We start from the raw sequence: 27,217 nt of genomic DNA on the forward strand, positions 1-27,217 counted from the left end.
ATGATTATACCTGACTGAATAACCTGTTGTAACTTCACGTTCACTAGTTGTTTAAAATCCGATCCCACTAGGCTCACTGATCGCTCAAATGCACTGCCTGGTGTTACACTGAGCCACACTGACCAGCAAGTCCCATGTTCAATTCTTCCTTGCTATGTGCTGAGCTCGCTGATCTTCTACTTGTTCTTTCCTTCCTTCCCCCCTCCCCTAACATTGATTTTGTACTTAAAAACTGTTAGCTCTAACTTTTTCCACTTCTGATGAAAGGCCACCAACCTGAACCATTAACTCTGTTTCTCTCTCCACAGATGCTGCTTGACCTGCTGAGCATTTCCAGCATTTACTATTTTTATAATAGACACGCTACAGTTTCCCACAGTCCCCTGGTGCTAGGAAGGGGAAAAAGTCTAACAGGACTTCCACTTGTGGTCATTATTGAGTGACTTCTGCTGGAAAGTGTATGTTTGGACATTAGCTCAGATGCCCAACTGTTGAATAGCCTGCTGATACTCTGGCCTAGCCTTTCTGCAATGCCTTCTTTGAATGGGATGTATCTCCAGGGGGTTGGGAGTTTCACACATCATGGAGATGCTGCCCTGAACCCAACCAAATTTGTGACTTCAGCTCAGAGTCCTTATCATATTGTAGACTGGCTGCTGGCCTGCAGGGAGTCCCATTAAAAAAAAACAGTGGAGTTTTGACATAGCCGATCTCAGTGGCCTGCCACCGCAATGGGTTGCGGGCAGTCTCCTTCTCTTGGATCTGTGCACACTGCTCTGATCACTTGCACATGCACTGGCTACAAAAAAACCAGACAGCCCTTAGTTCAGTGTTGAGACAGTATAAATGGCAAGAAACACGTGGAGGCCTTCCAAACAGCTGGGAAACCTCAGTTTCACTCTTTTGGTTTGTATGTGAACAATGGCCACTTGGGCAAGAGACTGTACGGCCTGTAGATCATATTCCACCAGGGTATTTTTAAGAAAAGAAAGGGTTAAAAATGATAAGCTGAGTGGGAAGGAAAGATGGGCAGAATCCTCTCTGGGCTGCTGTCCCCCACTTGCTGGTGGAGGCACAGGGCAGTGTTGGCAGAGGCCAGGGAGCAGTTTGTTTACCCTGTCTAACACAATTGATGCCATGGCCTCAGAGGATGTTTTATTTCGAAGAAAATCTTGAAAATATATTTTTTTTCTTGTCTTCCAATGTAGGGAAAGGGGGTGGGGGAGAGAATGGATACTTATCAAAGGCAAACGGAACTACCTCAAGCGTGAACTAATCTGCAGACTTTGTTTAGTGATGCATCATAATTACATATTTTGTCTAATTAGCAGAAATATTATTGTTGACACTCGAGCCGAAGTGACAAATTGTTTTCTATCCTGTTATGAGATGAAAGTAACAGTGCGCGCAGCTTAGTCCCCACTTACAACAGAGCGATATAATGGAAAGACATACTATATTCGTCTAAACTTGTAAAAGTCTAGCTTTTGGAAGTATAAGGTGCACTATTCAGATAAGCCTAAGGGCTGCTTCCTTTGTATGTGTCAAACTGGCTTCACCAGTTTGATGTGAAATATTAGCTTAATCTCAAAAGGCTGTAGCAGTATTCAGTGACTTCAAACTGTAGAATTGTTGCAGATTGTATGTGTGTATTGCATACTTTGCATTAAAGAAGATAAAAATAAAGCTATCCTTTGAGGGAGCTTCTCCCATGGCTAACAAAAAAAAATGTATTTATACCAGCCGTCTCCATCTTCATTAGCTGATGGAAGGGATTTGCAGTGTTCGCAGTACTTCGTAGCAGGTACTGGCAGGCTGCCAGACAAGGCACGACTGCTGTTGTAAGGCAGTGGGTTTCTCCTTCAGCCTTCCATAGCAATGCAGGAGAAGAGCACGTGAAAGATTTCTTGAGGACTCTGTGAGGAATGCACCTTTTGTTTGTAGCAGAGAAAATGGGTCCTGACTTTTGAGATTGTGTTGCCGTTGGGATTGTGTGACATTGGAAAACTGAAAGCTTTTTCCTTTGCTTTGAGTGGCACCGAGACTGGGGCAGGATGTTGGGAAGATTTGGATTTTCAACTCTGTTACCTCAGGTGGCACATGCTTTCTATCAAGTACAAGACAGGTGTGTGTAAAGACTGTCGTGCTTAACGATTGACTGGCATTTACGCTCAAGGTTAAATACATTGAAGAGCAAATTATGTCTTGTGAAATTTGTGCATGTCCTAACTAGTATTTATTAGCAATGGTCACATTGTGAATTTTAGAATGTTTTAACCCCTTCATTGCAAGAGATTTGACGAAGCTGACAGGACTAGACTTGTGACTTGAAATATCTAATTAATATGGTCGGTGCAAGACAGAGTATCATCATTACGGGGCCCAGGTGTTTGTGGTCTCTCTTGCATGGATGCTGTATCATTACCAAGTAATTTTAGCTATTACAGACTGACCTACACAGAGCTGTTTTCTAGACAATGGCCACCACATTAAATATGTGCAATCACTCATTGTTAGTAAAGCAAATCCCATCTCTTCCTGTTGATTGATTATTATGCTTAAAGTGTTCCTTCGAATTATTTTGAAGTAGAATTTGTTTGCAATAAGCAATGCTGTACAGGACTGAGCAGTGATGATCAATACTGTACTCACTGTCAGATCTGTAAATTTCTGCAGACCATTTGTCTGACATCCAGTCTTCAATGAACTGAAATTTTCACCAGCTAAACATTAGGAAGATAGAAGCTATCCTCTTCATCCTCTGGCACGATCTCTGTACCCTCACTATTGACTCCATCCCATCCCTCTCCCTGGCCATTGTTTCCAGTCTGAACCAGACTGTTGGCAACTTAGCCATCCTGTTTGACACTGAGCTGAGCTTCCTACCCCATATACTCTCCATCACAGCCTACTTCCATCTCCGTAGCGTCACCCGCCCCGACCACAGTCAATCAACAACAGCAGCTTGCATTTATATAGCACTTTTAGCATAGTAAAACATCCCAAGGCCTTTCAGAGGAGCATTCTCAAACAAAATTTGACACCGCCTAGCCATATAAGGAGCTTTTAGGACAGGTGACCAAAAGCTTGGTCAAAGAGGTAAATTTTAAGGAGTGTCTTAAAGGAGGAGAAAGATAGAGAGGCGGAGAGGTTTAGGGTGGGAATTCCAGAGCTTGGGGCCGAGGCAGTTGAAGGCATGACCACCAATGGTGGAAGCGATTTAAAAATAGGCCAGAATTGGAGGAGTGAAGAGATCTCGGAGGGTTGCAAGGCTGGAGGAGGTTACAGTGATTGGGAGGGGGTGAGGCCATGGAGGGATTTGAATACCAGGATGAGAATTTTAAAATTGAGGCGTTGCTTGACCAGGAGCCAATGTAGGTCAGCGAGCACAGGGTGATGGACGAACGGCACTTGGTGTGAGTTAGGATGTGGGCAGCAGAGTCTTGAATGAGCTCAACTTTACGGAGGGTGCGAGGTGGGCTGTCAGTCAGGAGATGCCACTGGCATCCTAAAGTATACTTTTGCCACATCCAGATTTTATTCAAAACAATGTTCTCATGGTCAACCTATGATTCACCACCCTCCATAAACTTCAGTTTGTCTGAACCTGTACCAAGTCCTGCTTACCACCAGCCCTGTCCTCACTGACCAAAATCAGCTCCTGGACACCAATGCCTCAACTTAGACATTTTCATAATTTTGCTTAAATCACTGTGGCCTGAACCCTCTCATCTCTGTAACATTGTGTCTCACTATCACCTACCCCCTCAAAATCTTTATTCTTCTGATTCTAGTCTTTGATGCATCCCCTCTCCCTTCATCCCACCATTAGCAGATGTGCTTTCAGACATCTAGGCCTAGTGCTCTAGAATTCCCTCCCTAAACCCATCTGTCTCTTCATTGCTTTCTCTTCCTTTAAGGCCATCCTAAAACCTACCTATGCGCAAACTTTTTTTCACCCCATCTAATATTGGGCGCATTGGAGGTGGGGCTGCAGCCTGTCGGGCTGACGTCCCGCCTCCATCGATTTATGGCCAATCCATGCCATTTTCCCTGATTGACCTTGTTAAGCCTGCCCAACGGCCTTAGCAGGCCAGTCAAGGGAAAGCCAGTTGCAGAGCACGTCAACGTATGACATTTCATCTGTCAAACATTTTTGACACATGAATTGTCATTGTTTGACAGCTCTGTGAAGGTGTCAAACAGTGGCGATCTCTGCAGTTTGATGAGGTCTTGTATGCAAGACCTCATCAACCTTCTTTCTTTTACAGAAATGAGATGTTTGTTGCATCTAAGAATGCAACGGCCATCTCTCATATGCAACACGGAGGTCCGAGACTCTCCGCATAGAAACCGACTGAAGCCTGCAGGAAGAAACAAAGGTAAGTACACTTTTAAAAACACTTAGCACTTACCTCAGATACTACCTCTACACTCTTGCATCCATCACTTACCTTCACACCACACTTTTGCACCCCCTGACCCCCGCAGACCCAGTACTCGCCTCGCTGAGCCAGCGGGTTTTGGAGCCTTCGGGAAGCCCGCACTTGTGAGGGCAAAAAGGGGATAATCCTGTTAACTACCTGTTAATAGGCTTTAATCCCTTCCCGCCTCCCAAGGAGATGGGACCTGGCACGGGATGGCTACCCGCCTCCTGGGAAGATGGCATGGAGGCAGGTTGGGGGCGGGTTTGCCACCTGCCCCAAAATTTTGCCATTTTCCCGGCAGTCCCGCCTGCATACCCGCCTCCCCAGGGCTGGCAAAATCGCCCCCATAGTCGTCTTTGGCTTGGCATTTGGAGGCATTCTGAAAACCAAGAAAGTTCCTGAAGACATTTTTCTATCTTAAAGATGCTATATAAATGCAAGTTGCACGTGTGGACATCCACAGACATGCACCTTTGGCAAAGACCACTGGAGAATGATCAGGACCGGGAAACTAGCTGATTTTCCACTTCCGACTCCAAGGCTGCTGAGGTCTATGGATCCCCTTAATTCCATTGTGGCTGAAATCAGCCAACTCGGCACAGAACAGGGATCAAACATCGGGCATCGGGCCTTCTTGATCTGTATGGAATCCCATTCATTTAATTACTAGTTACTCACAGATTTATATAAAAGTGGCTCTTCCCTCTTCCTGTTTCTGCTTATCGTCTGCTTGGAACTAAAGTTTAAGCCAAAATGATAGCTGTTTTTATGCTTAGTGCCCAGTATTTGAAAGAAATACACTTTAAATATTGTAGGATCATTTAAGTAGTGAAAGTTACATGGTCTACATTGGATTTGTTTTTTAATGTTTGTAAAGAGTTGGGATGTTTAATTGTTTTGATTTAGTCCGTCAAAAGTGCACATTACTATGTGCTTGTTTTTGTGTGGGATGTTCTCTGGCTTTTGTTCAGTTTCTTTGGTTGTGGCAGTCGAGTTAATAGAAATTCCTGGCAGGGGCGTGTTCTGATGGGCTGATACTATTTATGTCTGATGACCTATAAGGGAGTGCACCTTTGTGGGAGTAAGATTGCTCAAGTAAGTTTCATGTGAAAATGATTTGGTGGTTTCAAAACAACGTGGATTCAGAAGAGGGTGGTTTTAAAACTTCATCTCCCTGTGACTGGGGATTGAGTATCTTCTCTGTGTTGTACAAAGAACTCCCGGTTCTTTGAGTCTGGAAGGTAGATCTCCTTTTCCCCTTTCTGTGGGTAATTTTATGAAAAGCTAAGTGTCTGATTACTGAGTTTTTGATTAACCTAACTTTTGCTTTTGTTCTGTTAAGATGATGCCGTTCGAAAGCCTAGGTTTAAATTCCAGCCTTCACTATCACTTGTACTTTGCTACTGTTGCAGCAATTCACCAAGCTTACTTTGACAGGATCTCGACCACGAAGGACAGGGACGTGGGAACCACCACCAAGTTACTTTTCCTTGTGCTTCAACTTAATGTGAATTTATACTACAGGAGTGCAGATGTGCAGGTTCCCTGCATCACATTCACACTGTAGTGTAAACAAGCCGAGGCCACAAGAACCAACAGCATTGCAGACACATGAAAATGTGGGTCTGTAATTCTGTCACTGCAGCAAAGTAAACCTGGGGATCCCAAGCCGCAGACTTGCTCTGTGGGTCTCTATTCGTGGCAGAGCTGGGCAAGCAAATGGAAAATGGTTCCCGAAGTGGAATGTTGAAGTGGAGAGCAATACATGATGGTTGTTCTTACAAAACTGCATCCGGAACCCAATGCTGACATGAATAAATAACGTATAAAATAAGACTGGAAAAATGTGTCACGGTCAACAGTCAATAGATTTACCTAGTTTTGGAGTTCTACAGTAGCACCTCAGTCTGATTATCTGAATATTTGTGTGTTTAAAAAAAAAAATGTCCTTTAGGCCATTGGAATATTAAATAAATATAAATCCGGGGTTAATTTTTTGGCTAGCTGCTGAATAAGTTGTCTTATGAAATTCGTTTGTGTAAAGCTGCCGATTTACATCACCGTTGAGTGAGTGTCAGTGCTGTGACTGACAATCAGTGCATTATTAAAGCTCTACTGCATTTGCTTTGAGTGCTGCTGATGGAATGCTTATCCTTCACTAGCCTCTGAAACAAGATTCAGCCACTGCCAGTGTGACTGGCATACCCAGTTCAGGCTCTGTGAAAACTATCCTATACCCATTTTTTAAAGAAGACCATTTAAGGCCACATCAGACTTAATTATTTGCAGCTCAGTGTACAGGGTGTAGCATCGAGCAAGTATTATTGGAGTTTTAAACCAAATCAGTGATTTTATACTACCAGCCTGCTTCAAGTGATAAAATGTCTTTTTTTATTCATTTATGGGATGTGGGCATCGCTGGCAAAGCCAGCACTTATTGCCCATCCCTAATTGCCCTCGAGAAGGTGGTGGTGAGCCACCACCTTGAACTGCTGCAGTCCGTGTGGTGAAGGTACTCCCACAGTGCTGTTAGGTAGGGAGTTTCAGGATTTTGACCCAGCGACGATGAAGGATCGGTGATATACTTTTAAGTCGGGATGCTGTGTGACTTGGAGGGGAACTTGGAGGTGGTGGTGTTCCCATGCGCCTGCTGCCCTTGTCCTTCTAGGTGGAAGAGGTTGCGGGTTTCGGAAGTGCTGCCGAAGCAGCCTTGGCGAGTTGCGGGTGGAGGGAGTGAATGTTTAAGGTGGTGGCTGGGGTGCCAATCAAGTGGGTTGCTTTGTCCTGGATGGTGTCGAGTTTTTTGTGTGTTGTTGAAGCTGCACTCATCCAGGCAAGTGGAGAGTATTCCATCACACTCCTTACTTGTGCCTTGTAGATGGTGGAAAGGCTTTGGGGAGTCAGGAGGTGAGACACTCGCCGCAGAATACCTAGCCTCTGACCTGCTCTTGTTGCCACAGTATTTATGTGGCTGGGCCAGTTATGTTTCTGGTCAATGGCGACCCCAGGATGTTGTTGATGGGGGATTCGGCGATGGTAATGCTACTGAATGTCGAGGGGAGGTGGTTGGACTCTCGCTTGTTGGAGATAATCATTGCCTGGCGCTTGTGTCGCGCAAATGTTACCTGCCAATTACCAGCCCAAGCCTGAATGTTGTCCAGGTCTTGTTGCATGCGGGCATGGACTGCATCATTATCTGAGCAGTTGTGAATGGCACTGAACACTGCAGTCATCAGCGAACATCCCCATTTCTGACCTTATGATGGAGGGAAGGTCATTGATGAAGCAGCTGAAGATGGTTGGGCCCAGGACACTGCCCTGAGGAACTCCTGCAGCGATGTCCTGGGCTGTGATGATTGACCTTCAATCACCACAACCATCTTCCTTTGTGCTCGGTGACTGCAGCCAGTGGGGAGTTTTCCCCCTGATTCCCATTGACCAGCTTTACTCAGGCTCCTTGATGCCACACTCGGTCAAATGCTGCCTTGATGTCGAGGGCAGTCACTCTCACCTCGCCTGTGGAATTCAGCTTCTTTGTTCATGTTTGGACCAAGGCTGTAATGAGGTTGGGAGCTGAGTCATCTTGGCGGAACCCATCTATGTACGAACCTTTTCATTTAATATTATGCAATTTGTTGCCTTTTTTTTAAATGGCCATAAACTAATGCCCTCTTCTCAGTTAGACATTATGGCCAATTTATAGAGTCAGAGAGTCATAACGGCACAGAAGAAGGCCATTCGGCCCATTGAGTCCGTGCCGGCTCGCTGTGGAGCAATCCAGTCAGTCACATTCCCCTGCTCTATCCCTGTAGCCTTGCAAGTTCATTTCCCTCAAATGCCTATCCAGTCTCCTCTTGAAAACATTGAGTGTCTCCATTTCTACCACTTCCATCGGCAGTGAGTTCCAGGTCATCACCACTCGCTGTGTAAAAAAGTTTTTCCTCACAACCCCCCTGTATCTCTTGCCCAAAACCTTAAATCTGTGTCCCCTCGTCCTTGTACCATCAACTAGTGGGAACAGCCTTTCCCCGTCTAGTCTATCCAAAACAGTCATAATCTTGTACACCTCTATCAAATCATCCCTCAACCTTCTTTGCTCTAATGAAAACAAGTCCAAAATGCATCACCTCACACTTCTCTCTATTAAATTCCATCTGCCACTTGTCTGCTAATGAAATTGACATTGGCAGAATGGGTGTGGAAATGGGCGTAATTTTGGGTGCACCTTCCGATTCCGCGCTCTCAGGAATTTCCAGGCCATATTAGACAATTATTTTTGAAGGCGAGTGTCAGTTATGGAAATATAAACCAGCCACGGCAACTGGTGAAAGGGTATTTAAATTACTAGATTGTCCCATTGAGTTGAGTTCATTATAGAAATTCTGGACAGTAGAAAATGCCATTCAGAGGCGAAAGTAGAGTCTACAGCACAGAAACAGGCCATTTGGCCCAACTGGTCTGTGACGGCATTTATGCTCCACACGAGCCTCCTCCCACTCCTCTTCATATAATCTTATCAGCGTATCCTTCTATTCCTTTCTCCCTCACGTGCTTATCTAGCTTCCCCTTAAAGGCATCTCTGCTATTCACCTCAACTACTCCGTGTGGTAGTGCATTCTTACCACTCCTTGGCTAGTTAAAGACACAATAAATAGAATCATAGAACTTTATGGCACAGAAGGAGGCCATTCAATCCACCGTGTCTGTGCCAGCCGAGCTATCCAGCCGAATCCCACTTTCCAGCTCTTGGTCTGTAGCCTTGCAGTTTACGGCACTTCAAGTGCATATCCAAGTACTTTTTAAATGTGATGAGCATTTCTGCCTCTACCACCCTTTCAGGCAGTGAGGTCCAGACCCCCACCACCCTCTGGGTGAAATAAGTTCTCCTCAACTCCCCTCTAATCCTTCTACCAATTACTTTAAATCTATGCCTCCTGGTTATTGCCCTCTCTGCTCAGGAAAATAGGTCCTTTCTATCCACTCTATCTAGGCCCCTCATAATTTTATACACCGTAATCCAGTCTCCCCAAAGCCTCTTCTGTTCCAGAGAAAAAAAACCCAGCCGATTCAATCTTTCCTCATAGCTAAAATTCTCCAGTCCCGGCAACATCCTCGTAAATCTCCTCTGTACCCTCTCTAGTGCAATTATATATTTCCTGTAATGTGGTGACCAGAACTGTACACAGTACTCTAGCTGTGGCCTAACTAGTGTTTTGTACAGTTCAAGCATAACCTCCCTGCTCTTATATTCTATGCCTCGGCTAATAATGGAAAGTATCCCGTATGCCTTAACCACCTTTATCTACCTGTCCTGCTGACTTCAGGCACACCAAGTTCCCTCTGTTCCACTATACTTAGTATCCTGCTATTTATTCAATGGCCCAGAACTTCGGGTCTCCATGGGTGAGTCCGCACGGGGTACTCACCCGTAGGCCCAATGGAAGTGCCGGTTTCCTGCATGCACTGCGCATGCGCGGGAAACTGACACTTCCGTTCCCTTGAAAGTAGGGGTTAAGAGGTCAAACGCGTGGGAGGAGTGGCTGCACGTGTGCATCGAACTTGCGTTTTTTTTGCAGGTTTTCCTGGGAGGGTAAGTCTCCAGAAGTTACACATTTAAAAAGCAGGCGTATGGCCTGCTTTTTACAAGGTAAGTGGTGAATTAATTAAAATTAAAACATGTTTTCCACAGGTTTATTATTTTTAAATACTTTAAAGAAAGGTAAGTTTATTTTTTAGCCCTGTTAGAAAATTTTAAAAAAATTCAAAAATTTAAATTATTGTTTAAAAGTTAATTCATGTAATTTATAGTTTATGTAAAAAATGTGATTTTTAAAACATTTATTTGAAGCTTGTGTTTTGGGGCCTGTAGTGTTTTAAGTTTTGACAGCACTTCCTGTCAAACTTATGAATGGAGCATTCCCTGCCCCGATTGGCTCCCCATGGCCCACGTGATCCCAGGGGACGCATCGAACTAACTGCGCCCCTGGGATACGCAAGCACTGCGCGCCGGCAGTTGGAGCAGGCCCAGGATCAGAATTCCACGGGGGCTCACAGCTCAACGGCCGGCGCGCAAGGTAAGTGCAGGTCGGGGGCTTACACACGCGGGAAGCCCCCGACCCAAATTTCTGGGCCATTGTGTATTCCCTTGTCTTGTTAGCCCTCCCCAAATGCATTACCTCACATTTTTCTGGATTGAATCCCATTTGCCACTTTTCTGCCCACCTTGTTGAAACGGATTCTTTTGGTCCTCAATCTGGTTCAGTACAAACACTGAGTCGAATACTGGTTGAGTTCAACAGTTTTTATTCCGTCATCCCGGGAGACTTACTCTGATACAGCACAGTCCGGACTCCAGAAGAGTCCCGACAGGTTAAACCAGAGCAAGTAAGTTACAAAGCAAAAAGGTCAAATACTTATACACTTTCTTGACAATCCATCACATGACTGCGGCCTGACTGCTCTTAAGCTAGTTACAAGGTTAACGTGATCAATTCTTACAATATGCAAGTGACTCAGCGATGTCGACATTTCACCACCATTTTAGGCTGACGGGATCCTCCATTTTAGATTGACCGGGTCCTTGGCCATGCGAAGCGAGTTGTTACCCTATTTTTGCATTCTATATCCTCATTCCCCCCTTTTATCATTCCATGATAACCATCTAAGATACCCAGTGATTCTGGGCTTCATCCTACTGGTCCATCTCTATCTTATTGAGTCTATTATACTCCTCCTCCATTAATTCCTTCTCAACTTGCTCCTTTACCATCTCACTCGCTTCACCCTCTATATTTAGTAATTCAATTTCTTCTTCTGATGATTTCCTTTTTTAATAGTCCATTACAGAAGTCCCATTTAGTCACGTTCCAGGATCCGAAAGCTTTAAGATTCTTGTATTTGCACTGGAGAATATCTCTTCGGCACATTTCTTCAGTCGATTGAACGCCCCGCCCGCGAGCAGGATAACGCTGAGAAGCAGTAATAAAGTCCTCATCTTGATTCTTGGTGATCAATCAATGCTACTTATTAACTATTAATCTGGAAAACAAAGTGCTTGCACAAGATCAAAAGTTAAAAACTTAATTTTTAATTTTAAGTTTTAATATTTTAAAATCGTATAATAAGTATAATAAGAGTAGGATTTCAGCAGGCCAAAACAATCCAAACGCAACACCAGACCTCGTAAAACTGCAGTCACCTCTATCAAGGCCGAGCACGAGTTCTGTAGTCTCCTATCAATGGCTGATCAATCAAAATAAAATTAATGATTGTTCGTAAAATCTACTATATACTGTACTGATTTACTGATTATCTCCCCCCCTTTTTGATTGGTTTCTCCAATCAATTTACAGTGGTGGAAGTGCACCCATGCGCTTCTTCCCTCGACCTTAGCTGCAGTCAGGGTTGTTAGTAAGACTTGATAGGGACCGTCCCACCTGGGATCCAGACTTTTACGAGTCCAGTTCTTAACCATCACATACGAACCTGGTTCAATTTTTAGAGAACCAGATAAGTCAGGAAGTTCACCATATGCAGCACGGACCCGTGAATGCAGCCCGCGCAAAACCTTAGTAAGAGCCAAGACACAGGTCGTCATTTCTTCAGTCATATGGTGAAAATGCACCGTTGTAGTAGCATTTTGGTTCCAGGGAGTCTTGAGTGGTCTACCATAGATAATCTCAGCAGGTGTAAGTCGTGCTTTACCCGCTGGTGTGGTGCGGATCTGAAAGAGAGCCACAGGAAGCAATTTCAACCAAGTGGAGCCGGTTTCGGCTACCAGTTTAGCAATTTTGTTCTTCAGAGTCTGATTGGTTCTTTCGACAAGTCCTGCAGCCTGTGGTCGATAAGCACAATGCAATTGCTGATGAATGTTCAACTGGGTACAAAGTTCCTTGTTCACTTGGGCAGTGAAGTGAGGACCGTTGTCAGAACTTAACCGAGTTGGAATACCATACCGCGGTATGATCTCTCTCAGCAATACCTTAACAACAGTAGAGGCTTTATTGTCTGTGGTTGGATATGCCTCGACCCATTTACTAAATACATCTACAATGACAAGTACATATTTGTAACACTGACACCTTACCAACTCAATGTAGTCCATTTGCAGGGTCTCAAAGGGACCCTCAGGTAAAGGGGTTTTTCCCCATTCGCAAGGCACTCCCTTTCCAGGGTTGTGTTGTTGACAAATCAGGCATCGATCGCTAATGTTCTGTGCTATTGCTTGAAGCCTTGGATGCCACCAAGTACTTAGAAGCAAATCACCCACTGCCCTGGCACCACAATGAGTTGCAAAGTGTACACATTCAATAACCCATACAGCTAACTCATCAGACATGCAAGTCTGTTCTGCGGGAGTAGTCCTGAGTTTTGATACGGGTTATATACACATCCCAATTCTCTCCACAAATGCTTATCACTATCAGAAGCGTCCTCCTGCAACTTAATCACCTCTTGGATGGTTGGCATTAGTTTTTCCGAGGGAGACTGATTCTTTTTAGTCTGCCTCATCATTCGGGGCACAATCATTTGGTGACTCCTAGAAGCATTTTTGGCCGCCTCATCAGCGCGGCGGTTTCCTATATCTACCGGGTTTTGGCCAGTGGTATAGGCAGAGCATTTAATCACAGCTATCTGTTTGGGGAGTAAAAGGGCTTGCAAGAGATCTGAGACTAACTGACGGTGAGAGATTGGGCTGCCCGAAGAGGTCAGAAAACCTCTATTTTTCCACAATTGTCCAAAGTCGTGAACGACTCCAAAGGCATATCTAGAGTCTGTATATACATTAATTCGTAATCCTTCTCCCAAAGTACAAGCTCGTATGAGTGCAAACAGTTCGGCTTGCTGGGCAGAAAAAGGGGATTCAAAGGCTGCTGATTCTAAAGTGACACCTTCCTGATTCACAATTGCATAACCAGAAATTCGTTTTCCCTTCTCATCAATTGAAGAACTGCCATCTGTATACATAATCACGGATTCGTTTTTGTATGTTACTCGGACTGCTTCCGTCATCGCGTACTGAGATACTTGTCCTTGAAAACCGGATAAGCTTTGAGTTTCTTTCGATTTGTGGCGATTAAGGTCTGATTGAACAGATGACATAGCGGCCCCTGTATCGACCAAAAAGGGATACCATTGATCTTGAATCTGAAGCATTAATAAGGGTTCTCGATCTGGTTGTAACATGTGGAAACGGATTGGTTTGGGAGAAATCAGTGTCTGCTCCCCTTCCTCGACCTCCTTGCCAACCGCCTCTATTTCCTCGGGTCTGACCTCCCCTTCCTTGTCGTCTGGCCGGACACTCCTTACTCCAGTGGCCAGGCTGACCACAATTGAAGCATAGACCTTGTCCTTGTCCTCTGCCCCTTCCTCTTCCCCCATAATTTTGTCGTGGGGGCGCATAGGGTGGGCCATAAGCAGGAGCGTCGGGTCCAGTTGGCTGATTGTAATACCCATAGTTTTGGGAGTCTACCCATCCTGGAACACAATACTGGGGTTCCGTTTGATATCCTGTTAGGTCTGGCCCTACTTTTGGCTGTATGGGCACGTCCTCTCGCTTCATTACATATTCCGCCTTGACCTTAACGTGGGGTTGACTTTCTGCACTCTTACTTTCTTTCCAGTAATATTTCGCAGCTCTGGTCATTTGAGTCGGGCTGTTTTCTGCCCAGTTCATATTATCGGTTTTAATGGCTGTCGCCACAGCAGCCGGAAGACAGTTCATCAGAATGGCGCAGAATTGGGGTGAATTGGCTCCTCCTTGATAATTGGTGTCCCCTGACTGTCCCTGAGAAACCTCACAGAATCGCTCCAAAAATTCCTCAGGTCCCTCATCTTTCTTTGGCTTAGTATCTAGGACATTAGATATATTGATAAGTTTTTGGAGTGTAGCATTGAGTGCTGCAAGCATGTGTCGCTCCCTATCAGCTGTGAGGACGTGGGCGGTCTCTAAAGCGGCATGATTGGGGTGAGTCAGGTGTTCCAAAAATCTATTGTGTTCGGAAGGAGTTAAAACTTGTTGAATCAAAGCCCATAGATCTCGGGAGTCTGCATTGTACACCTGTATCGTGGTTCGAAGAAAGTCCACAAACCAAGCGGGCGCCTTTTTCATTATCTCATTAGGTTTCCAAGGGAAAAATACATCTATGGTGGGGTTGGCTGCGACAGCCGCTGCATTCGAGTTTGGCATTGTTCTTACCGGCAGATTTCTGGGCGTTCGTTTTGGTTTAGTAAGGCTAATTTCGGGTTCTGAGTCGGAACTGTTTAAGGGTGAAAGGTTGTCTTCAGAATCAGTAAGGTCACTACATGAGTCAGTGTCATCTGCTTTTGCTGGTTTATGTTGTACTAATTGTCTGGGTCTACGTTTCTTCTTCTGCCAATTCGGACTAGGGGTATTCCCCGGTTTCACGTCTTTCTTGGGATTTGTTGGATCTTTCGATCGGGTTCGACAAGCAACAGGGTCTACATAAACATCAGAAGTCGGCGTGATTGGGGAGCGACTTGGGACAGTAAGGGAGGATGTCGGTGGACTGGTAACGGACGTAATAGGGATCAAGCCAGTCGGATTTGCAAGAGGTTGGTCGGGATAAATGTTATTATATTGGGGTGGCTGAGGAGGTGGCGCGGTAGGAGTTCTAATTGTCCAATTGTTTAAATCCTCATCTTCTCCGTCTCCCTCTTTCAACCTAAGGCCAACCATTGAACTACGTAGTTCATTTTTATCCTTTTTATCTGGCGCCATTTCAGATTTTGACCTTTTCTCATGAGCACATTCCCTCTTAAGTACTTCAACGGGTTTAGGATTCCCTCCTTCGGTTAACTTTATTCCTAATTTAACAGCATTTTCTTGCCAGCTGGCTAATAGGGAACTGTCTTTAATTTCTTGGCAGTACTGTCGCCAGAGTCCAATTAGTTTCTTAGTCTTACTTCCCATGTTCTTTTTCCAAATCATTTCTTGAGCTTGTTTAACTGTTTCTAAACTTTTGGGACCCCCTAGTGGCCATTGTTCGCTGCCTAACTTTTTATTTAAACCCCCTGAGAGTAGTCTCAATTGTTGGGCTTTGTCCGGGTATTTGTCACACAATGTTTGTAGGGCACTGCCCTTGTCACTCGTTGTGTCTAGGTAATTACCCATGGTTCTCTTACACTAAGGGTTCCTTTTCAGGATTCGAGTTACGTTTTACACGTGTCTCATATATTTCACGGATACCGGCACACAAAACTAAACACTACAATACAATAAGTACAATACTTAGACCAAACAAAAACACAGTGAGTCGCCTATATTCATCAAATAGTAATTTTAGCCTCTGTCACCGCCTGGTACAGGTATTCTTAAACTCTGTCACCACCTGGTACAGGTATTCTTAGCCTAATTATTCTACTTATACGACCCTTATCTTGCACTCCCCGAGTACAAGTTGCTATAGCTCTAGAGTCCCCGACTCTCTCTCTTTTTACTTTCTTTCAAGTATTCTTTTTCTCTTTCTCTAAAATCACTACTTATCTACTTTTTTTAGTCCAATCGGAGCCTTAGTGGATCAAGTGATATACAAGATCGACACTCTACCCGACTTGGATACTTATTTCCTAAGTTTACACAGTATTCGACAGATTGACCCAGATCTCGTCGGGACACCACGCAAGAATTAGCGAGTGGCAAAACTTTTATCGGCCTTACAGATCAGAGGAAAACCGAAGTGGTAAATTTAAACATACTCACTCCGGGGGCCCATTTCCTCCTCTCGCGTCCAAAACTAGTTCGGCTCTTAATTTTGCGAATTCTCGGTGATCGTCCGTTGAGATCCCACTTCTGACACCAAATGTTGAAACGGATTCTTTTGGTCCTCAATCTGGTTCAGTACAAACACTGAGTCGAATACTGGTTGAGTTCAACAGTTTTTATTCCGTCATCCCGGGAGACTTACTCTGATACAGCACAGTCCGGACTCCAGAAGAGTCCCGACAGGTTAAACCAGAGCAAGTAAGTTACAAAGCAAAAAGGTCAAATACTTATACACTTTCTTGACAATCCATCACATGACTGCGGCCTGACTGCTCTTAAGCTAGTTACAAGGTTAACGTGATCAATTCTTACAATATGCAAGTGACTCAGCGATGTCGACATTTCACCACCATTTTAGGCTGACAGGATCCTCCATTTTAGATTGACAGGGTCCTTGGCCATGCGAAGCGAGTTGTTACCCTATTTTTGCATTCTATATCCTCAACCTGACCAATCCATTGATATCTTCCTGCAGTCTACAGCTTTCTTCCTCACTATCAACCACACGGCCAAATAATATTCCATATACAACTCTCCAAGCCTGCTGAAAGACCAGACAGTGCTGTTCCTGAAATGGTCATGAGGTGGGTCACAGTACATCAAAATGGTCTGAGGTAATTTGTTTGCCATACGCTCCACTCCTTTTCTCCCAGATGTAAGGCAGTTGCAACTGCTCAGCTTTTCTCCATGATGGAACTGTTGAGATTTGTGAGTTTACCATGACTGGAACTAATGTCTTTAGCCATTTATTGGCCCACATACCCTGTGCCATCTCAGGCTGCAGTTAGGCTGAATTTTTGCATAAGCAAAAATGGTTTTGCGTACGAGTTGTTGTAAAAATACCGGTATAACCTGGTCAATTTCACTTCTTTTGCTTTTCCATTTTGGCTTCTGGTGGAGCTCCTCTCGATTAACACTGAATGCTAGATAGTTTAAGTGTAGCCTTGGCTCAATGGTAGCAGGCTAGCCTCTGAGTCAGAAGGTTATGTGTTCAAGCCCCACTCCAGAGACTTGAGCACATAATCTAGGCTAACAGTGCCGAGGGAGTGCTGCACTGTCAGAGGTGATGTCTTTCAGATGAGACCTTTAACAAAGGCCTCATCTGCCCCCTCAAGTGGACATAAAATTTTCCATTGTAGTATTAGAAGAGCAGGGGAATACTTCTGGTGTCCTGGCAAATATTTATACCTCAACCAACACTACTAAAAACAGATTATCTGGTCATTTATCTCATCGCTGTTTGCAGGACTTTGCTGTGTCCAAGTTGGCTGCTGCATTTCCTTACATTACAACAATGGCTTCAAAAGTACTTCAATGCCTGTAAAGTGCTTTGAGATAAAGGTGTTATATAAAGGCACGTTATTTTTTAGTTTTAAGTTGTGGTTTAGAACTCTTAGAAGAATACTAATATACTTCTTGGTGTTCATGATTGGGATACATAAATATCCTTCCTACATTAAGAGCAGTTAATCCTTGGCCCCAGCACTTTAAATTAGTACCAGAAGTGTAGATGTCCCATCATAAAATAAGTATCAATGCAGAAGGCCATTTGGCCCTTTTTTAATTCTTCCATCCATCAACACTAAGTTCCATCCCCTCTCCCACGCCATTACAGCATCTAGTTTTTTTTTTCTTAAAATTATTCCAAGCTTTTTGTTTCCATTACTCTTATCAAGAAGTCCATTCCATGTACTGATTACTGTGTGAAGAGCTTCTTGACATCAGTCTTAAATTTGCCTCTTATGAGTTTGAACTTCTGTTCCCTTGTCTCCCAAGTTAGTTTAAAGTGATATTCTAGATGTAACTTTTCCACACCTTTTGCTATTTTGAATACCCCAATAAGATCGCGTTTCAGTTTCCACCTTCCAAGGCTGGCAAGCCCTGGAGTGGATCTCTGATGCTGCTTGTGCAAGGTAAGACAGGCTGTTGTATTTCAAGTTCAACCTGTGGCAGAATAACAGCACATTTACCTTTGACTGCATTCTAATAAAGTAAAATCACCAAAATTTGCAGATGGCCTTGAGATACACCAAACTTTTTGGATCTATCCCCAAAGACCCATTCTTTCAAAATGGTCGTATTCCTAAACCTAATCCATGGTCAGTTCTGTTCTAGCCAGATATTGGGCCATGTAGGTTTTGTTTTTATGATTCAGATGTTGTTTCACAGATAGCCAGCTGCTGTTTTGGCCAGAAATTGCCGCTGTGAATACTAACCAGGCGAGGGAATAAATTAAGCGACGGTTTAGTGGCAGAAAGCTTAATGACTTCAGAGAAAAAAAAAGAATTCCCTCCTCATTACAGAACAGTAGAATTTACAATGCTGCAATTGGAAGCAATGCAGAATGCTTCATGAAGTGAGGCACAAGTTATCAAATGGGTGTTCTCTATTAGCAAGGGTTTATGGTATGTAAAAAAAAAAAGTATTAATGATGGACTTGATGCATTTAATTCCTCCGCTGCTGATCCCTATGTTGTAATATAAATTCTTGAGTACTGGTAGTGAAATCTTTAGTTTCAATAAATCATTCGGGATGTTGTGACAATAGATTGATGGGATACAGTGCACATATGCATCCAGAGTTGTTATTCACATCATGGTTTCCAAGACTGCACTGAAGCACATAATTGTGCATGAGTCACGCTAATTTTTAAACATCAAAACTGGTATGTTCAAATCAAATCAAATCAACTTTTATTGTCATTGTTAGTGCACAAGTGCAGTACAACGAAAAGTAGGCTTGCGGCTCCCGAGAGTGTACATTTGGATTAAGACATTTAAACATTCAACATACATTTGGCTTGTAGTATATTAACATAAATATGACCATAATAAAGTGCATTGGCAGATGTGCAGGCTTTAGAGTTTATTTGTGGAGTTCAGTAGGGTGACAGCCCTGGGAAAGAAGCTGTTCCTAAATCTGGTCGTACGGGTGCGAATGCATCTGTAGCGTCTCCCAGATGGTAGGAGAGCAAACAGACTGTGGCTGGGGTGGGTAGGGTCTTTGATGATGGACCGTGACCTCCGTAGACAGCGTTTCTGGTATATGTGCTCTATGGTCGGTAGCCGGGTGCCGGTAATGCGTTGGGCAGTTTTGACTACCCGCTGCAGGGCTTTCCGGTCATAGTAGCTACAGCTGCCATACCATACTGTGATACAGTTTGTCAGGATGCTCTCTATAGTGCAGCGGTAAAAGTTAGAGAGGATCAGGGGTGACAGGTTACATCCCTTCAGCCTCCTTAGGAAATATAGGCGCTGCTGGGCCTTCTTCACCAGAGAGGAAGTGTTGAGGGACCAGGAGAGGTCTTCCGTGATGTGGACTCCGAGGAACTTAAAGCTGGCCACCCTTTCCACCACAGCCCCATTGATGTGGATTGGGGGGGTGACTTCCGCCTTTGGACTTCCTGAAGTCCACAATGATTTCTTTTGTTTTCTTGGTGTTAAGGGCCAGGTTGTTATCGGCGCACCACTTCACGAGATGCTGGACCTCCTCCCTGTAGGCTGACTCATCGTTGTTGGTGATCTGGCCTACTACCGTGGTGTCATCCGCAAACTTGATGATGGTGTTGGAACCATTAACAGCCACACAGTCGTGGGTGAAGAGGGAGTAGAGGAGAAGAGGGAGTATGTTGAATAGGCTCCTTTTAACTAATGATGATTCCATCTGTTGGCAGTATGAGACAAATTATGAAAACCTGACTGAGAGAGTGCAAGAACTTTCTCTTGTGACATGCTTTGTGGTCATTTACATCAGTGATCCAGTTGAGATGTCTAGATCAACATGCAAGTTTGAGAAATGGAGGTGAATGCTTGTTTTGTGCTGATCAAATGAATATGTATGACGATGTTGCTGTAATTATACTCTGAAAGGTAAAGATGTAGTACGAGAATACAAACTGCTGTAATAAGATCACCATGCAGATCAGGATGATGCTCAAAGTTGTTCCTGTTTGGGAATCTGCTTTGTTTTATCTTGTGACAAATCAGCTGATCGAAGTATATGGCAGACCATGGTTTAAGCTCTCATTAGGACTGGGCTACGTGCTGTGCCCCAGCTTCGCTGATTATTTGTTACCAGGTTAATCAGTTCAGTGCTGCAGTTAATTGAGTCAGGAATTTATAAATTGCCTGACACTTTACAAATGAACAGTTTAGCTGTCTGTGTGGTACTGAGCTACAGACCAGGAAGGTTCCCAGTCTGAGTCAGTACCTTCAGGAGAGGTGGGGGTGTTTGGGGGGGCGGGGGTGGAGGAACGGATGAGGGAAGAAATATGGGAAGGAAATATTAAATATAAAAATTTACATTTTGACATATACAAAAAGCAAGTTAGTCATCCTTGTTTTGCTTCTTTCTGCTGTGTCATGCCACAAAAAAGGCCTTTTTTCTATTTTTACTCTTTCCCGCTAGCAGCACATCTAACTTGTAACTCAAATTGTTAACTGTTGCTTTTACATGACACTTGTGCTCCGACTGTATTTAAGTAAACCTGTGATTCTAGATGAGGAATTTCAGGTTCTCTGCAGCTAATATAGTGCAATCAGAAGAATTGAAACCAAGAAACTGACCTGTCATTTCAGAATCCTAAATTCATGGTTTGATTCTTTGTTTTTTTAATTTGTTTTTTTACTATGGGATGTGGGCATCGCTGGCAATGCCAGCATTTATTGCCCTCGAGAAGGTGGTGGTGAGCCGCAGCCTTGAACTGCAGCAGTCCGTGTGGTGAAGGTACTCCCACAGTGTTGTCAGGAAGAGAGTTCCAGGATTTTGACACAGCGACGATGAAGGATCGGCGATATACTTCTAAGTCAGGATGGTGCGTGACTTGGAGGGGAACTTGGAGGTGGTGGTGTTCCCATGCACCTGCTGCCCTTGTCCTTCTAGGTGGAAGAGGTCGCGGGTTTGGGAGGCGCTGCCGAAGAAGCCTTGGCGAGTTGCTGCAGTGCATCTGGTAGATGGTACACACTGCAGCCACGGTACGCCGGTGGTGGAGAGAGTGAATGTTTAAGGTGGTGGCTGGGGTGCCAATCAAGCGAGCTGCTTTGTCCTGGATGGTGTCGAGCTTCTTGAGTGTTGTTGGAGCTGCACTCACACAGGCAAGTGGAGAGTATTCCATCACACTCCTTACTTGTGCTTTGTAGATGGTAGAAAGGCTTTGGGGAGTCAGGTGGTGAGACACTCGCCACAGAATAACTAGCCTCTGGCCTGCTCTTGTTGCCACAGTATTTGTGATTGGTCCAGTTAAGTTTCTAGTCAATGGTGACCCCCAGGATGTTGATGGTGGGGGGATTAGGTGGTTGTAATGCCATTGAATGTCATGGGGAGGTGGTTAGACTCTCGCTTGTTGGAGATAGTCTTTGCTTGGAACTTCTGTGGTGCGAATGTTACCTGCCACTTATCAGCCCAAGCCTGAACGTCGTCCAGGTATTGTTACATGCGGGCATGGACTGCTTCATTATCTGAGGAGTTGTGAGTGGCGCTGAACACTGCAGTCATCAGCAAACATCCCCATTTCTGACTTTATGTTGGAGGGAAGGTCATTGATGAAGCAGTTGAAGATGGTTGGGCCTAGGACACTGCTCTGAGGAACTCCTGCAGCGATGTCCTGGGGCTGCGATGTTTGACCTTCAACCACCACAACCATCTTCCTTTGTGCTAGGTATGACTCCAGCCAGTGGAGTGTTTCCCCCCCCCCCCCCCCTGATTTCCATTGACTTCAGTTTTACTAGGGCTCCTTGATGCCATACTCTGTCAAATGCTGTCAAGGGCAATCACTCTCCCCTCACCTCTGGAATTCAGCTCCTCTGTCCATCTTTGGACCAAGGCTATAATGAGGTTGGTAGTCGAGTGATCATGGCGGAACCCAAATTGGGCATCAGTGAGCAGATTATTGGTGAGTAAGTGTTGCTTGATAGCACTGTCGTTGCCACCTTCCATCATTTTGCTGATGATTGAGAGTAGACTTTTGGGGCAGTAATTGGCCGGGTTGGATTTGTCCTGCTTTTTGTGGACAAGACATACGTGGGCAGTTTTCCTCATTGTCGGATAGATGCCAGTGTTGTAGCTGTACTGGAACAGCTTGGCTAGAGGCATGGCTAGTTCTTCAGCATGAGTCTTCAGGACGATAGCCGGAATTGTGTTGGGGCCCATATCCTTTGCTGTATCCAGTGCGCTCAGCTGTTTCTTGATATCACGTGGAGTGAATTGAATTGGCTGAAGACTGGCTTCTGTGATGATGTGGACCTCAGGAGCAGGCCGATATGGATAATCCACTCGACACTTCTGGCTGAAGATGGTTGCAAACGCTTCAGCCTTGTCTTTTGCACTCACCTGCTGGGCTCCACTACCATTGAGGATGGGGATATTCATGGAGCCTCCTCCTCCCGTTCGTTGTTCATTGGTCCACCACCATTCACGACTGGATGTGGCAGGACTGCAGAGCTTTGATCTGATCCGTTGATTGTGGGATCGCTTTGCCCTGACTAAAGCATGCTCGTTTTTTTTGCTCCCAGTCAGCAGTCAAACAGTTGTACTGGATTTTTTTTCTGCCATTTAATAGAATTTTTCTATCCTTTTTAATGCTGTAAGTCTCCCTAATGCTTCCAAAAGACTCCAAGAGCTGTCAACCTCCTGCATTACATGTTTCCCTGTCTTCTGTTTGGCACCACTGTTGCCAATTATTCCCAGGAATATCAGAAGAGGTTATTTAAAAAAATAGTAAAATTAAAATTAATAATTATGGTACTGCAAATTGTAATTTTTTTCTGGGAAGAAAACCCTGCTTTTTAGTAATATTTCCTAAATATGTGTCCTTTTATTGATTACCTTTATAATTGTAGTAAAATTATGATCTTTGTAATTAAATGGCTACCTGTAGGTTCTGACTTATTACTATGAATCTATCATTACCGAGTCTATTCATAGACATACTTTGTTGCTCTTCCAAGAACCTGTTTGTAAAAATATTGATTATCATGAATGGGAGTTTATATCCAATTAATTTCTGAATCCATTGTTGATTTGGATGTTGGTATTTTATGAAGTAGTTATCCTAGGTGAACAGGGCCAGTTAAATTCTACAGGTGTGCTGGCTATTGGTGTTACATGCAATGATATTAAAATTTCTGATTGGTTGTTTTCTGAAAAGTTCATGTGTCCTTTTTCTGTGTATTTTCAAACATCTTCCTATGTCCCATCAAAAGTTTACTGTAGCCAAAGTGTTTGCAGCCAGACCTTTGCTTCACATGCTGCATGCGGGACAGAAGTGATGGGCTGATTATCATGTCTGCCTGTCCTGCAGAGAAGGCAGGACCCAGTTGCATTAGAGATGTGCTGGAGGAATCAATTTTTACTCTGATGTCTAGCCTCTTCAGTTATGTTTATGCAGCCTTCTCCGTGCTCCCAAGTTTGAAACCCCTATCTGCCCCAGCCTTAACATTTCATGCCGCCTTGCCCCAGCATGTATTTAGGCAGCCTCTTCAGTATTGGCTGTATCTGATTTGATGCTGAAGCAAACTTGCATTTATATAGTGCTTTTCACATCCTTGGGACATTCCAAAATGTTTCACAGCCAAATAATTACTTTTATGTATATCTTTAGTATCCTCCTTCCTTACTATTGGTTTGGATTTTTTTTAAGACTAACTTTACTGGCAGTGCTTTCGCCAAGATTATTTAATGTCTTGGTACCAATGTAGTACTGAAAGTCACACTTATGCCAACACCACTGTAATGTGTTGTGCGATGCTCTTAATTCAACACTTCAAATTGCTCCCACAGCTACCACTACCAGTGCTAGATCGGTAACCACCAGTACTTCACCCTAGTGCCTATATTGTTAAGTGCACTCTCCAGGTACAAGCTAAGCTTGAAAGGGCAAAATATATAATTGGGCTGCTGGGTAATTTTTTTCTCCGTTCAAATGGACGGAACACTCCCATGCTAATTGGAGTGAAAGTGCAGACTCAGTATTGTATTTTCAAAATATACTTTCTCTGGGTGTCCACAGCTCTTCCACCAAAGTAATAAATTATGCCCTGTTTTTAGTTTCACTCTTTCTAGACTGTCTCTCTTTGCACCGATCGAGATTTGTAGCAGCAACTGAAGGTGTTTGTTCATTGCATGAGACCAGTGCTAGTGCTGCTGGGTTCCGGAAGTGTGTGTTTTGCACAGGTGGCTACAAGCCAAATGATAAACACAGGCATTCACTAAGACTAGCTGCTGAGAGATCTGTGTTTAGTAGGTCTTTCGGGTCACTGGTCTTGGCGAGTCCTGGCATTTTTACATTTGATTTGCAGCTGACTGTGAGACCTCATTTCTAGACGAGCGCAATATAAAAACACCTTTCACTGTGCACTTTTAGTATTGCTGTGTTAAAAAGTTTTAGTGTCACACTGTTGCCAAAGGTGCAGTGTAAAAGCTGCATTAAATAATATGCTGTATACGTATTGGGTTAACATGCAATTCTAAATAAGACATTGGGTGTTTGTCTTAATACTGTAACGATTATTTATTGCCTTCTGAGGCTTGTTTATGGCTTTGCTGCTGTTATGAAGAGTTGTGGAGGATGTTGAAATCTGGTCCAACAAGATTTGGGTTATCAGTGTCAGAATTTGTTAGTGCTTTAATAAGTTGTAACTTAAAGCAACTACATGGCAATGAATCACACTCTGTAACTTTTCTTTGTTTTTCTCTTTGCTCACATACTTTCCCCTCCTCTCTCAGGTATTGACTCCTTGCCAGGGTATGGTTCCATTGGAATAGTTGCCTTCCTGTACCTTGCCCAAATGTTATGTATGAGCCTTGATGGCCAGTGTTGGCAAGCTGTTCGACCATAGGTGTCCAGACAAGCACTCGCAGCACATGCAATTGGATAGTGATCAGAATTGGGAGTCCTGGGCAATTTTTGTCCTCTCCTAACTAAAATCTTTGCTTTTTTTTAGCTCAATCTGATCCAAGGGTTACTTCAATTGGAGGAAATTGTGACAAAATCCAGCATTTACTATCCATTTAGAGTATTGATTTCAGAGTATTTATCTAGCAACAGTTTTTGAATGTATTTGGAAACACCTCTATCTTCTGCTATTTAAACATCAAAGGCAACCAATAGACTGAATCATTGGACATGGCAGGGATGCAAAACATGCGGATTCGCATTTGAAGAGCATTTTGCGGCACGCCTGATATTCCGTTTTATTGAGGTCAATGAAAATCACGGGTGGACATTTAAATTCATTAATTTAAATTGAGAATATAATAGAAACTCCCATAGGAATCTGAAATAAAAAGTAAAAATGCTGGAAATACTCAGCAGGTCAGGCAGCATCTGTGAAGAGAGAAACAGAATTAACGTTTTAGGTCGATGACCTTTTATCAGAACAAAAATTGCCCAGAACACTCAATTCTGACCACTGTCCAATAGCCTGTGCTGTGAGTGTCTGTCTGGACACCAGAGGTGGACAGGTTCATGTTTGACTCTGCCCCAAGGTCAAACACTGGCCATCAAGGCTCACGCATTTCCCACAGGAACCTGTTGCTATCTTACGGACTGTTCAATGTATACTGTGAATGCAAAAGAAACCCCAGTGGACCTATAACGTGAGACTTTGTGGAGTGAATTTAATTGTGTTAGACATATTTGCTGTGCGCAAATTGGCTGCTGCGTTTCCCACGTTACAATAGTGACTCTACCCCAAAAGTACTTTGTTTGCTGTAAAGCGCTTTGAGACGTCCAGTGTTCGTGAAAGGCGCTATATAAATGCAAGTCTTTCTTCATATTTGGAATTTCACATGAATTTGCCACACCGATGCACACCAAAAATCTGCTAAGGCAAAGCAGTTTAGCCCTTTCATTCCAGACTGTAGAGATGCCAACCATGGAGTGAATTTGCTAAACTATCTTGATTTAATTTTTCTCTCTTTCAAATAAAATTGTCAAAAACTTCTTTTGAAACTAATCAGAATGTGAGAAACAGGATGATGATGTGCAGAGATTTTATTGAATACTATTCTGTCTGGAGATTTTTTATCTTGCTATTGTTTCATGTCCTCAATATAAAAGCAATGCTGTTGAGGTGCAATTGTTTCAGATGTCTTTTTTGTATCAGATAAAGGGTTGTGCAGAAAACATAACTCCGTGCTAGTAATGCAGAATAAGTCTGGGATTTGTTATGGTAATTCTTGATTAATTGTGAGGATATTTTGTTTAATTTGCATTAATAGTGTAATATGAGCAGCATTGTCTGTGATTGCAACTGTAATATATGTGGGTAGAACAAATGAAGGACAGAGACGGGATGAGTTGCTCCTCCATGTGTTTGTTTTACTAAGCCAGAGTAATCTGAGCATGCTCATACTAAACCATGTGACAAGCCATGTGATAATACTTTACAACAAGAGTTAGTTCTGTGCATTTGTTGGCAATCTGATTATGTGTGTGTGTTCACCAGACAATTCTGGGGGCCAATTTAGGGGGTCAGCCTCTAAATACGGTCAGAAATCTGTCCAATGCCACTTTGGTTCGGGTGCTGTACAGGCGTCCCTGGCGACGGCCTAAAATCGGTGTTAGGCCCCTTGAAAATGCTAATAAAGGGACCTAGTGCTTGTTTTGGAACCCAAACTAGCAATTGGTTTACACTGAACTCAGCAGGTGTCATCAGGATGACCAAGTCTCCATGCGGCCTAACCAGCGGTCCTTAAGGGGATGGCTGGAGGCTGCCACCAAAAAGGTAAATTAAAAAAAAAAAAAATGCTTGCCTAAAATGTGGAGCTGAGCAGGGCAGGAGTACTCCACATTAAAACCACCGGGCCACTGCCGGCCATCTCTTGCACCCGCTCCAAGACTTGCCTTAGATTCTCGGCTGGTATCCCAACCGGCCGATCTAGCAGCCTCCTGCGACTGGTGAGCTGCCTCTGGGGCTGCGAGTACCTCTTACAACTCGTCGATAATAAACAAATGAAGCCGGTGGACCAATTTGTCATGGTCCTGCCTCCGGGCTCTTGGCGTGT

At 43.9% G+C, this 27,217-nt stretch overlaps 1 protein-coding gene across 8 annotated transcripts in view; it reads left to right on the forward strand.

The window, feature by feature from the left end:
* Window positions 1–27,217, forward strand: part of plekha7b (pleckstrin homology domain containing A7b) — a 652,966-nt gene that overhangs the window by 280,697 nt on the left and 345,052 nt on the right. The window contains exon 1 of one of the 8 annotated variants that reach the window (XM_086007869.1): window positions 5,521–5,668. The exons of the other annotated variants lie outside the window; for them this stretch is intronic. The gene's annotated coding sequence lies outside the window, so the exon portion shown is untranslated. Of the gene's footprint in view, window positions 1–5,520; window positions 5,669–27,217 lie in introns of those variants that run through there. 8 annotated transcript variants of the gene reach the window in all.

The sequence above is a fragment of the Somniosus microcephalus genome, chromosome 15 (genome assembly GCF_052327205.1).
Source record: "Somniosus microcephalus isolate GS21.2 chromosome 15, FLI_Smic_1.0, whole genome shotgun sequence".
Classification (NCBI taxonomy): domain Eukaryota; kingdom Metazoa; phylum Chordata; class Chondrichthyes; order Squaliformes; family Somniosidae; genus Somniosus; species Somniosus microcephalus.